General features: G+C 35.2%; 1 non-coding gene across 1 annotated transcript; it reads right to left on the reverse strand.

Moving 5' to 3' along the window:
* Positions 1 to 12,463: 12,463 nt before the first annotated feature.
* Positions 12,464 to 12,570, reverse strand: LOC122300022. The gene has a single exon (XR_006239866.1). It is a non-coding gene; the product is annotated as a small nucleolar RNA R71 (small nucleolar RNA).
* Between the last annotated feature and the right edge of the window lie 2,099 nt (positions 12,571 to 14,669).

The raw sequence follows: 14,669 nt of genomic DNA on the forward strand, positions 1-14,669 counted from the left end.
TCAAACCATCTTATATTATATAATTATTACAACTTTTTCATATTCACACAAAAGATATAATAAACAATTTAATTTTTTCAAATCTCAAAATAAAAAATATATTAAAAAATTATATTCTAACAATATTTTATTCAACTTTCAACTTTTATCTCATTTCATCTACGTAACCAAACGAAGTCTAAAAACAAATCTAGATTAAAGATTGGATTTAAGAAAATGGCATATGAGAGCAATGAGTGTAATACATTTTGAAGGGGTTTGTGATATTTGACTTGGAGAAGTTTAGAACGAATTTAGCTCGTAAAATCTTAAATGAAGAGCTATCATTTCGATTTGTGAAGGGTGAAGGGTTCCAAGTCTTCTTTAAGTTAGAACTTAGGTTTAACATTCTTTCGTGCCACATGGTGGTGAATAATGTTATTAAAATATATGGTCTTGAGAAGGTGTGACGGCCCCAAACCTTCGCTTGGAATGGAACATGGACTTAGAATATCGGAACTTGCAATACAAGGTTATATACTCTCGTGCATGACAATTAATATGCAATAAATCCTAAAAATGCAACTAATAGTATAAAATAATAGCAGCGGAATAAGGGTGAATAAACATAACTTATGCCAGAATGAATTAAACATCCCAATAGCATTAATAATCATCATATTTCAAACTTAAAGGTAGCATATCCTCAATACATAATTCTTAAAACCAAGTGTCTACAATTAAACCAACCCTTTCATACGCTCTATCATATGCAAAGTTAGTGCTATGAACATCACAATCACATCTAATCTCCTCTTTAGGTTCAACTTCTTAACCAATCATATCCATTAGTCCATCCAGGTCAGTCTCCTCTAATCCTGATACAACTTCTATCATTCCTAAGGAAATGGTAGTAGGACTACTATAATGAGATTTCTTGAAATCTCAGTAAGTTAATAATAGACGTACACAAAGATAAATTATACATGATAAATGATAAATATGAAATGCACGTTATGTAGAAAATTAGTATTTGTCTCCCATCCAGATTTCTCAATATTTTCAGAAAAAGCTTTGATGCATATTTTCTTATAGAGAACATTTTTTTTTTCAATTCAACTTTAAAAAAACATAACACTTCATCATCAAGCCATCATTAACATTAAAATCATAATGTATGGTATCATCACAGTTCCCAATATGTACTGTGAGTACCTATTGGTGATTGTAGTACAACTCATGTTGTTACTACATTGTCTGCAGACTCATTTTCATTACATCAATAACATAACATCCTCATAATATCATAATATATGCACCCACCAGCTTTAAGTGTCATAAAATTTGACTTCGCTTTAGTATTCTTTAAAAATAATCCATTCGAAACCCGTTGACTGTTATTCATCAACTTAAGAGTTACCACTCCATTTTTACTCATTCCAGAGTGAACAGACAAGTTCCACTAGGATAATTCCCTATCCTAGTCTTTGGAGTTGTGACAAAAATTAAGTTTTCATACTATACTTGAAAACATTTTTCATGGCATGCATTTCTAAGTATACTTCATGAGAAAATGAAAAGCTTATATAACATGCTCAAACGATGAGAATTTGCACATATCATGTAAGTAAGTAGTCATGTACTCATTGTATCATATAACATGATGTTTGTGACGCCCCCAAATCCCCACGCATGGACACGAAAAAATCGAGACGTCCGGATGGTGACAACCCGGGTCACCACCCTATCGACGAGTGCCAAGTGTATGCAAAAGCAACATATGTGCACGAAAAAACACGCAGCGGATAACGAAAGTCATATAACTAAGTACCAGAATTTTTCTTAATATAAAACAAGCTGTTTAAAACATACATAAATAAAATATTACAAAAACACAAATATAGTTTTAAACCAAACTATAAAACATAACTTCGACTCAAAACTCCGGCGGAGTCGCATCCTTGGGCTCAGCCTCCTCCTCTTCCTTGAATCCTGCACCAAAATCTACGGAACCAAAAATGGTACCGCAGGTAAGTAAAATCCAAACACCACCAGATAAAAACATATAGAACTCAAGTAACATGCATGAAGTGATTCCAATGCGTAAACCCATAAAAACATATTTTTACCACGCACGCCAAAAATTCCATTTGGCCCAAAAACAAACCCTTCCCAAATATCACGCCAAAAGTCACATTTGGCCCATATCCATCTTAAACCATTATCCAATTTAATCTGTATGCACCATGACCTCCCCTAGGGGTCATCCGCACACCCTGGCTCCAGTACCACACTGCAGGTTACGACCACGCATGTGACACCTAACGAGCGATGCCCAGTTCCGCGCCCCGCACGTTCGTAGCCAAGCATCCTCTAGCCCTCACCAGCGAAGGGCCACGGAGTCGGTGCGTAGGGCGATGCCCGGTTCCGCGCCCAGCGCGTTCGTAGCCAAGCATCCCCTAGCCCCCGCTCCCGTCGTCGCCCAGCGACAACTCAGGGGACATCACTCAATTTATTCCGCTCCCGAGTGACCAGAGGAGCTCCACCGAGATAATACCCCATCCTAGCTTGGGGTCGTAATACACACGCACCTGTAAGTCCACTTATGCCAATTAAACAGGCTTTTCTCAATTAAATAAAAGCACACGTGCATGCACCATGTAAATGCTATATCAATGCACAAAAATAATCAATCAACATATATCAATAAAACAAACAACTCCGTCCTCCATCCATTCGACCCCCGAACTCCTTGGACTTAGTCCGGAAATCAACCAACCAGCAGATAAATTATTGAATGAGCAAAATATATTTAAATCTGAAAATAGGGTTTGGAAAATACTTACAGCGCTATATGGTATTTTTAGAAAGCTTGCGGCGTTGCAAACGGCGGAGAAAAAACAACGTAACAGTGAAAATTCACTGTGGCCGTGGGTTGTAAAATACCCACTTTTGAACGGGGACAAACCAGGGCTTGGGATTGATAGGGAATGGTCTAAGGATGATTATGAAGCTATTGGAAGTGGTGGTTGGCCGTGGGTGGCGGCGAAAACGGTGGAGGGAGGCCGGATTTTCCAAAATGGAAAGCTAGCTCGTGGGAGCTGTTCCGGTGGCTATTAGGGGCCGAAAATGGGTGGGTTAGGACGGTAAGGAACCAGTGATGAAGTGGTGAAGAAGTGGTGGCCGGAGGTGGAGCGACGGCGGCGGATCGGGGCAAAATCCGTGGGGCTTCAAGGGCGTTTTTCGGCCAAACGGCTGGCCGGATGGGGCTGGGATTTGGTGGGGTGGTGCGCCGGAGGGAGGGGCTTCGACCGGTGGGGGTGGTGTCGCCCACGGTGGCCGGACGGCGATGGGTCAGGGCTGGGGGTACTTCCGGAGAGAGAGAGAGAGAGAGAGAGAGAGAGAGAGAGAGAGAGAGAGAGAGAGAGAGAGAGAGAGAGAGAGAGAGAGAGAGAGAGAGAGTGAGAAGAAAAAGAAAAGAAAGAAAAAAAAAAGAAAAAGAAAAAGAAAAGAGAAAAAAGGAAAAAAGAAAAAAAAGAGATGTACGGAGAAATGAGGTCCAATCCTCACTCCGAACAACAAAACAAAACTGCTGAGAAAGAGATTAAAAACCGTGAAACAAATAAATAAATAATTAAAACACAACATTCAACAAATAAAAACTAAATTTAAAATGCAATAATTTAAAATAAATAAACTAATATATTAATTAAAATAAAAACAACCATTCAGTGAAAAAAAAATACGTGAAAGCGGGTCATCACAATGTTTCATGCTCAAATGGCATTTCTATCATAAATGTGCATCAATAAATCATAAATAAATTATCAAAGTATAAGTTAGAGGCCAATTTACAAACTTTTGAGTTTAGACAATGGAAGCGACTGTAATTAAAGTTATATTAAGTTAGGATTTTTGAACCACTAAGGAAAATGTTAATGTTCATAATCAAACAGTTCAAAATTTCAGTGTTTACAAAACAAACCTTTTACTTAGCAAAGTTTCCACTAATGCTCTAAATTTTCACTATTTGCATATGGGTCTCGAAATTCACCAAATTTCACAAACCTAATATTTTCTATGTTCTAAAATCATCTATGTCCTTAGAATTGCAAGATTCAAACCACAATTATGTCAAATTTACCCAACCCGTGGTATTCATGCCTTTAAAGCCTATGTGTAATTTAAATTTAAAAAACCTCTATAGGTGCATGTATGCTTCAAATTTCCTCAAATGCAACCTTGAATATGACCTTAGAGACAATTTAAAATCTTAGGCTCAGATGATACAAGTTCATCCCAACACTTAAGCATGGCTCAAGACCTAATTATCACTAAACTATTCATTAAGCATGCATGATGTTTCTAGCTTTATTAACCAAGAGATGTTTTAAAACGTTAATCAAAGCATGCATCTTCATTCTTATCCCGATTACAAGGCTTTTCTAAATGCACATTATTCAAACCTAGGTAAAATTAATCAAAACTCTTTAAGTTACACATAAATTAAGTAAAATCGATGTATGCTAAATGATCAACATAAGATATGAATTTAAAACCCAAGCCCCTTCTTCTTCCAAAACTGGTGCAATTGCCCTTGAGAAAATGGTGGAGAAGGTGTGGGCTAGGGGCTGATTTAGTGCAATGCATATGAAGGTGCACCTAAGTGTCGATTGGCAGTGACTTAGGCATTGGCATGGCTTTGCTTCTATTGACATTTGTTGGGTCAAGTTTAAACTTCTATAGTTGTCCAAGAACAATGCAAATCAACAATAAAAACCAAAATTTTCAAATTATAATTGTGGGAAATAAATATAAAAGAATTAAGTTAAAAACATGGTTTAGAGGTTACTAATCATGTGTGATATGATTAGTACTTTTGAACTCAAGTTAGAAGCTTAACCATGATTAAGTGGGAAGTCTAGGGGTGTGTGGCACATCTTAGACTTAAGGGAAACCAATGGTATGGTGCATGTGAGCTTCAATTAGAAAGATAAAAATGAAAGACAAGGCTTTGGGCCTTGTGGGTTGGGCTTGTTGGGCCATTTGTATAAGCCTTGGAGGTGGGCTTGGTTGTAGGTTATTGAATGGACTTTATGTCCAAATTTGAGGGCTCATCTAATGCTTCAAGGGCCTACCAAGTTGGGTCCAAAAAATGTCTTTCTTAGGTTGGGCCAAAGGCCTTCACTCTTACCAAGTTAGACCCAAAGAATTCAAGCATATTACACATTTGGGCCTAATTTCTAAGATTATTTAAGAGGGGCCTAAAACCTTATAGATCCAAATGGGTCTATGGTTATGGCACTTATTCCTAACCCATCACATCCTTAGTGATCGCGGGCTCTTAATTAAACACTCTCGGGCTTACCCCTAAATCGATCCATACTTAGTCCACTAATAATGCCAAGTATCATTCCGCTATTGGATTCTTGGTAGTAAATCCTAAAATAAAATACTAGAACTCTTCCAATAATTCTAGCTAAACCCAAAGTGTGATTCCTAAGCTAAAAAAAATAATCCCTAAAATTCTCCCAAAAATATAATCATCATCTTACATTAACTAGGGCTAAGGGAGCTAAGGTCAAATCTTAATGGACTTTTCAAGTGGGCTGTTGCAGAAGAATTTGTTAAAAAAATTATTAAAGGGTTAAAGAGTTTGACTCACTATTGATACATGAAAATCAGTTCAAAATTTGAACTACATGCATTTAACTACTCATTTTGTAGATAGTGATCGGAGATTAAACAAAAGAATTCTTAAATTTTGTTTAATCATCAATCAAAAAAGTTACAACATTGAGAAAATGGTGGAGTTTGTGGGGTTTGTGGGGTTTGGAGCATGTAGTGACAATAACAAAAGATTATGTCTTGTCTAATAGGGGTGTACTTTATGTACAAGAAGAACCCAGAAATCTGGGTCAATCCAGGCGGTTATCCACCTTGATCTGCTTTTTAAACTGGTTATCTATAACTGATTTCCTGTACATAAATTAACGATCAACCCTTTCCTATACATAAAGTCACAGGCTAAACCAAGCCGCCACATGACTTATTCTATTTTACTTTAATAATTTTTTAAGTCTATACTCATAATAAATGCTACCAAAAGCTCACGAGAACTCCCAAAAAGTCACAGACTAAATCCAACCAATAAGTACATTTCAATTTTTTTTTTGCTTTTTTTATTATTTTTTTAACATCTTTAAATAATTTTTTTTTACAAAAAATACATAAACTCAATAATATTCAGTTTCTTAATCACTAAGAAAAAATTTAAAAAAAAAAAAACAAAACAAAAATGGTCAACTATTGGTCATCTATCGGTTCAAACAACATTATCCCTAAATATATATATATATATATATATATATATATGTTTGTGTGTGTTTGTGTACCAATCTCTTTTGAACCAAAAATTCAAGTTCTTTTCATGAGTGGAGTTTGAGAAGTCAGAAGAGTTGTGCAAAGAGTGAAAGCAAATTTATATTTTGTATTATTCTTGTTGTTGTGATGCATTATTATTTATTTTGTATAAAACAATAATAAACATAAATGCCTAATAAAAAATGATTTTTTAAAAAAAAAAACCTTTTAAAAAGCGTTTAAAATATTTTTATGAAAAATATCTGGGTATTTAAACATGATATATCTGAATTTTTTAAAAAAAGTACTATAAAATCATTTTAAAAAATCTTTAAAAAAAGGTAATAAACCCGAATATCTGGGTTTACATTTAGTTATCGCCTGGAATTTTTTCGGGCTTATTCGGTCGGTTAAAACCCGAATCCAAATCCGGTTTTACACCCTTATCATCTAACGATATCACACTTATATATCCATATTATGAGTTCTTGCATGTTTATCGTTGTGCACATATTTTCAATTTTATTGTGATCGAAGGTTGGAAATATGTTCATGAGTCGATTGTAAGATTAAAAACCAAAGTGAGGTTTGTGAGATATTCACTTGCTAGCTTGAGAATTTCAAGACCTTTGTTCATGTTATGGGTCTTAAATGTAAGAAGATGTTGTGTCTTGATGTTCTTTTTTATGTTGGAAATGACTGAAAAAGATATAAAGTCTTTGATGCCATGGGGGATGAGGAATGCAATATGTTCATCACTTTGATGAGAATGAAGGGAGATCGGGGCAACCCAACAATGTCGTTTGTAAAAATATTCAAATTTTTTTAGAACTTTGTAGGTATTTTTTGATGTCACATGCATCATTTATAGGTCTTTATATATAACATCCAATCAATATTGTGATCAAATTTTTCAGGTAAAGTTGGAATTTGATTAAATGTGTGAAAGCGTTAATCTTACTTTACGTATTATGGCATTGAACATGAGGCTCAAATAAGAAAAATATTACCAAGATTTGAGTAATGTTAACATTTTTTTTATATGTTGCTCTTGTTCTTGACCTGTGCTTCATATTGATGAAATGTTGAATGGGTTGAAACTCACTAGCGGGAAGGGACGAGTGGATCAACTCATTTTAAGAGTTAAGGACATCTTCAATAAGTTGTATGACAAGCTTGTCGCATTTAGGGGGGTTGATATAGAGGTTCCACCATCCATCCCATTGCCTCCTCCCAAAGCCGGTAGGCCAAAAAAGTGTAGGTGGGGTATAAGGTCTGGCGATACCAATGAGTTTTGGAAGAGTTTAGATGACCAATCGGACTTAAAAAGAAACTTGTCGACAGAGTATCACCCATATGTGGAGGAATTTGATATCTTAGGTTAGTGGAAGGTAAATGTCATCACATATTTTGTCTTTGGAGAGATAGTAGATAGTATTTTGGGCATCCTTATTTCTACAGTAACCTCAAAGGCGCATATCGGATTTATTTAAGAGTTCATTGTCTCCTAGCACTATGGAGGCTTTGATTTGTATTCAGAATTTGATTTGTGGTACACTTTGTAGAGAGCTATGGGGAGGAGGATGTCGATCACACTGGAAGCAGTAATTGCTCTTAATTAATTTATTCCTTATATAGATTGTGTTATATTTATTTGGAAAACTTAATTTTGATATCAATTGTTGTATAGATAACTTCAGGAAAAAAAACTCCATCTCAATCTACATCTCTCGTCATTGACAGTGTGATACAACATAGGTTTGTTAAGACATTCTTTGTACTTTGTACTTATGTTATTATTATTATTATTTTTATAATTGAAGTTCTTTTATTTATGAAACATCATATGATTTATTTCCTCATTTTCATTCTCGTTTTTTTTTTCTTTTTAGGTTTTATTGAACACTTAAGAGTTGGAGGGACTAAGTTTGGGCTTTGGCAAATACTTTGTTATTTTGTTACCTTTATTTCCATTTTTTTATGTATTGTAATTTGTAACATTTTTATTCATTAAGTTATTCAAACTATTTATAATATTTTTAGATTAATTTGTAATAGTTTTAGACTACTTTGTAATATTTTAGATTTAATAGCTAGCAACTTTATTAGGTTTATTAATATTTAGAGATAAAATCTATATTTTTAGATTCAAAATTTGTGTTTATTTTAGTATATTTTGATTGAAAAAGGTTTTGGATCCAAAATTGGCCGAAAAGCACCAAAAAAATGGATTTTAGTGAAAAAAAAATAAAAGTTTTAAGCTCATTGAGACCCATGGGTAAGCACACGGTTCGTAGGCCAATCCACTTACATGGCATTATGGTGGAGTCACCTAGGGGTGAAAATTTAAACTAGTAAACTGAAAAACTAGCTCGGATCAGACTCATTGGGCTGTTTTTGAACGAGTCCAGTTTGAGACCAATTTCTACATTTTAAAAATCAGTTAAATCCAGTCCGGTTTCAATTTTTGGCTTTTCAAGACCGGACTTGACCGAACCGGTTTATAAAATATATATACAACTTAATTTTAGCTATTATATAAAATATTTTATATATATACTTTTTTATATATAATTATACATGAAATTTTTATATATAACATATATAATTATATATGAAATAATTTTATATTACTATTTATAACATAAATTTTTAATATTAAATATGAACATTTGTTTGATCATATGTTATTAATATTCAATATATATATTTATATATTAATTACATTTTATGGCTTAATAAATTCTCAACATATTCATTTTGATATTAATTACATTTTGCTTTAGTTAATTAGTATACATTAAAAAATTATATATATTTTTTATAATATTGGCACTTGATTAAAATTGGAAAATTGAACTAAACCAAACTGGATCTGACAAAACCATAAGTATCAGTTTATGAAGGTAACCAGTCCGCGATTGATTCTTAAAAGTACAAAACTGGTGAATACCAGTTCAGTTCCAAAATTTGTACAAAATCAAATCAAACCGGACCGGTTACACTCCTAAGTTACCTGTCTAAACGGGACAGGCTTGGGACCTAGGGATCACCTTTAGCCTTTACTCATATGGGTGCTAAGAGCGGAGTAGCTTGTTAAGCTAAACGTGTCAAATTTGCAAACCTTAATTCAATTTAGTTAAATAATAGGTCGTGTCGTGTTATTTGTTTTGACCCATTTAATAATTAATTAAAAATATGTTAATATGGCACAACTTATTTAAACCCATCTATTTCATGTAAATGGGTTAAACTAAAACGTACAACTCATTTGGACTGTTAACATAATTTCACATAAAAGTTAAAATTTATATTTATTAATAACCACAATATCTTAAAAAACATATATCAATATTTTTCAAATTTTAACATATAATAAAACCAATATTACAAACCAATAAATATGAGTATAGATCTAAAATTACAATCTTAATAATAAAAATAATAAAAACATAAGCATATTGAGAAATAACATTATTACAACTTAACAATAATAAAATTTTAATTTTTGAAATAAATTCTAAACAGGTCAAAACGGATTAATGTCTTGTTAAGCAGATTGACCCATTATTGGCTAGTTTATGAATCGTGCCTTAATCTAAACATGTTAACATCAAATCCAAATCTGCTAATTTTGTATCATGTTCGTATTGAGTTTGTAAGTCATGTCACATATTATCAACTCTAGTACAAAAACGTTGGATACTATAGTTAAGTCAATATTTTACTCGTAATTTTTTGTTTGTTCTTTCATTTTGGTTGGACTTTCCTTTTCGATGCCTACATTAATGGGTGTTTGCAGGTATTGCAATGTTTTAATTTTTTCTTGGTAATTAGAGATTGATCCTTACCATTGACCGGTGCTTAAGAATCTTAAGCAGTTACCGTGATTCTTTTATCACTCTTTATTTTTTAGCTCCTCAATCTTTTTTAAAAAAGATTGATGTTAGACCAAAAGATGGATAGATAAACATGAACATTACATAAAAATCATTGTTAGATAAAAAATATCATCATTTAAAATAAATGACATTATATTTCAATTTTTTTTAAAAAAAATAAATATGACTGTTGGATTTCTAAAATATGACTATTTGATGTGTTAATAAAAAAAATTAACAAAGTATGATTGGACGGTTATTGAAGCGTCGGGATATATAACTCAAGGCTTCATACCCCTGTACATTTGATGGCTTGCAAAATTTCATATTGCAGATTTTACAAGTTCGCTCGAGCGGAGGCTTTTGGCCGCTCGAGCGAATTCAGGCAGATTCAAACGCTCGACTGCCGCTCGACAGGGAGCTCGAGCAGGTTGCTGAAAAACGAAGATCGCTCGAGCGGAGACATTGGCCGCTCGAGCGAAATCAGGCAGAGTCGAACGCTCGATGTGCGCTCGATAGGACGCTCGAGCGAAATCAGGCAGAGTCGAACGCTCGACGCGCGCTCGACACCCCGCTCGAGCGAACATCGTATTTTGACAGATTTTAGGTTTTCCGCCGTGGGACCATATAAAAGGCCATTCTTCACTCTAGAGCCGCGGTTTTTTGACTGGAGAACACTCTTTGGGAGAGAAAAACATAACTAGAGGGATTCAAATCATTTGTTTTGGAGACGGAATTCCAATTTATTGCACGTACGTTGGATTCATACACGAGCACGGACGGGAGAAAGGCGTTGAATCGTTCCCTTGAGCTTTTGACGACCAGTTGAGGCTGCAAGGAGGATTTTTCAGTGTTTATTTTCTTCTTCCCATCTTCTCAGAACAATTATGGTGAATTCGTTTATGTTGAATTCCAATTCTAGCATGAGCTAAATTTTCTTCTTTCGAGGAAAACGATGTAACCTAATTCCGAACTATGCTTGTTTGTCCATGCTAATTTAATGCAATTCTCTATTTGTTTATCTGATTTATTCTGAGTTTAATGCTTCTAATTAACTGGCCATTGATTAGATGATTATTAATCTTGTGATTTGCTATCGAAAGAGGGAATCATAGGGTAGATCTTGGATATTTCAGCATAGGTAAGTATAGAGATCGAAAGATTTGTATGAACCTGTGTAGTAATTAAATCATTGGTCTTATTGCGTTCTTGATTATTTAATTTGCATACTCTTGTGTGAATTGATAAACTAGAATCACTTCCAATTGACTATCGAAAGAGGCTTTTGGATGAATTAGAGTTTTGCTAATAGACAAAAGAGGTTTAAGTTAAATTAGCTGGATGAGAAAAGCATAGTGAAGAATTATGGTGAAATCGATTTCCTAGAAGGTTTCTTCCCCATTGAATTTGATCTTTGAAAGTCAGTTTTATTTTCTTTGCTTATTTCTCTTTGAGTTGATCTAAGTTTATTTGCAACTACAAAAACCTTAGCGATTCCTCTAGATAAAATTGAGATTAGTAAAATTTTGGTATTTGGCAAGAGTAAGGTACCAATCCCTGAGGACGATACTCTACTTATTACTTTACTATAAAACTACGATACTGTGCACTTGCAGTTTTGCACCGGTCAAGTTTTTGGCGCTGTTGCCGGGGATTGGTTTATTCTTATTCTTTTTGTCAATATCGATACAAAGTAATCTTGGTTTTAATTTAGAATTTTGTTTTAATTTGTTCTACAGGTGTGTTTTTGACATTGGATGCACCGTACTAGATCTCGTGACATTATTCCTGTTGATCCGGAGATTGAAAGAACTCTTAGATCACTAAGAAGAAATAAGATACTAGTCATGGCTGAAGAAGATCGTGAGGTACTACCACGCACCTTGAAGGACTATGTACGGCCAGTTGTGAATGGAAATTACTCGAGCATAATGCGCCAGCCAATCAATGCCAACAACTTTGAGCTCAAACCAGCTTTGATTAGCATGGTGCAGCAGGCTCAATTCAGTGGATCACCACTTGATGATCCCAATATTCACCTGGCTATGTTCTTGGAGATTTGTGATACTGTGAAGATTAATGGTGTTACTGAAGACACCATTAGACTGAGATTGTTTCCCTTCTCTTTGAGGGACAAGGCTAGAGGTTGGCTACAATCTCTACAACCGGGAAGCATCGTTAGTTGGCAGGACATGGCTGAGAGGTTTCTTGCTAAATTCTTTCCTCCTGCCAAAACAGCCCAACTCAGGAGTGAGATTGGCCAATTCAAGCAAAATGATTTTGAGTCACTCTATGAAGCATGGGAAAGGTATAAGGACTTGATTCGACGTTGCCCACAACATGGATTGCCAGATTGGTTGCAAGTTCAGATGTTCTATAATGGGTTAAATGGGCAAACTCGAACTATAGTTGATGCTGCTTCTGGTGGAACTTTGATGTCGAAGACAGCTGAAGGTGCTACTGCACTTTTGGAGGAAATGGCCTCAAACAACTATCAATGGCCAACTGAGAGGACTTTGGCTAAGAAGGTAGCTGGAATTCATGAATTGGAGCCGATAGCAGCTCTTTCCGCTCAAGTAGCTACTCTATCTCATCAGATTTCAGCCTTGACAACACAAAGGATACCACAAAGTACAGAATATGTAGCATCTACAAGTATGATAGTTCCAAGCAATGAGGCGAGTCAAGAACAAGTTCAATATGTCAACAATCGGAACTACAATTATCGTGGTAATCCTATGCCAAATTACTATCATCCAGGGCTTAGAAATCATGAGAATCTTTCATATGGAAATACCAAGAATGTGTTGCAACCTCAACATCCTCCCGGATTTGATAGCCAACCAAGCGAGAGGAAGATGTCACTTGAGGATGCCATGGTTTCCTTTGTTCAGGAGACCAATGCAAGGTTTAAAAAGACTGATTCACGGTTGGACAACATTGAGACTCATTGTAGCAATATGGGAGCTGCTATAAAGAATATTGAAGTGCAAATTGGGCAACTAGCCACTACCATCAATGCCCAACAAAGAGGAGCTTTTCCCAGCAACACTGAAGTGAATCCAAAGGAACAATGCAAGGCCATCACACTTAGGAGTGGAAAAGAAATAGAGAGGTCACCATTGAAGGAGAGCAAGTCCACCCCTACAGCTGTGAACAATGGCCAAAGCAAAGATCAAGTAGAAGAAGAGGAGATTGTCAATGATACACTAGAGGAGACCGACTTGCCTCCCACAATTTCATTTCCTGACAATCCTCCTATTCTTGCTCCTCCACTTCCTTACCCTCAGCGCTTTCAAAAGCAAAAACTAGATAAGCAATTTTCTAAGTTTTTGGATATCTTTAAGAAAATTCACATTAATATTCCTTTTGCAGATGCCTTGGAACAAATGCCAAACTATGTCAAATTCCTGAAAGACATCATTTCCAAGAAGAGAAGGTTGGAGGAGTTTGAAATAGTGAAGCTTTCTGAAGAATGCAGTGCCATTCTTCAAAAGAAATTGCCTCAAAAATTGAAAGATCCGGGGAGTTTCACTTTGCCTTGCACTATTGGAAATTCATTTTTTGATAAAGTTTTATGTGATCTTGGTGCTAGCATTAATCTTATGCCACTTTCTGTTTGCAGGAAATTAGGACTTGAAGAGATGAAACCTACAACAATTTCTTTGCAACTAGCGGATCGGTCCATCAAGTATCCACGTGGAATCATAGAAGACGTATTGGTAAAAGTGGATAAATTTATCTTCCCTGCTGATTTTGTGGTGTTAGACATGGAAGAAGATGAAGAAGTCCCACTAATTCTTGGGCGACCATTCTTGGCTACGGGAAGAGCTTTGATTGATGTTCAAAAGGGTGAGTTAACATTGAGAGTGAACAAGGAAGAGGTTTTGTTCAAAATTTACCAAGCCATGAGAATTCCAGAAGAGCCAAGCACTTGCTTCCGGGTTGATGTCATTAAGCAAGGTGTGGAAAAGCCCTTTAAAGAAGATGCACCAGCCAATCACCTAGAACGAGCCCTGCAGCAGGATACATCACTTAGCAATGAAGTGGAGAGGAACTGTACTCTTATTCCTCTTAGAGATCCCGATTGATGATCATTGAAAAGTCTGGCTGTAGACTTTAAAACAAGCGCTTATGGGAGGCAACCCATATATCTATCTTTATTTCTTTCATTTATTTTATTATCTTTATTTATTTAAGTTTTAATAAATTGGTTTTTGATGCAGGTTTATTTAGCAAGAATAAAGAGCTGGAAAATTTTAAAACCTCGGAAGGTTCACCATAAAACCAGGGAAGTTCCTTTATTTCTTCAATCCTTTTTACTTTTACATCACAATGAGGACATTGTTTAGTTTAAGTTTGGGGGTGTAAACTCCTATAATCATTTGATACTCTTGTTTTCTAAGTCTTGGGTTGTTGATGGGTTGTTTGAGTCTCTTACCAAGC

Source organism: Carya illinoinensis, chromosome 16 (assembly GCF_018687715.1).
Source record: "Carya illinoinensis cultivar Pawnee chromosome 16, C.illinoinensisPawnee_v1, whole genome shotgun sequence".
NCBI lineage: Eukaryota > Viridiplantae > Streptophyta > Magnoliopsida > Fagales > Juglandaceae > Carya > Carya illinoinensis.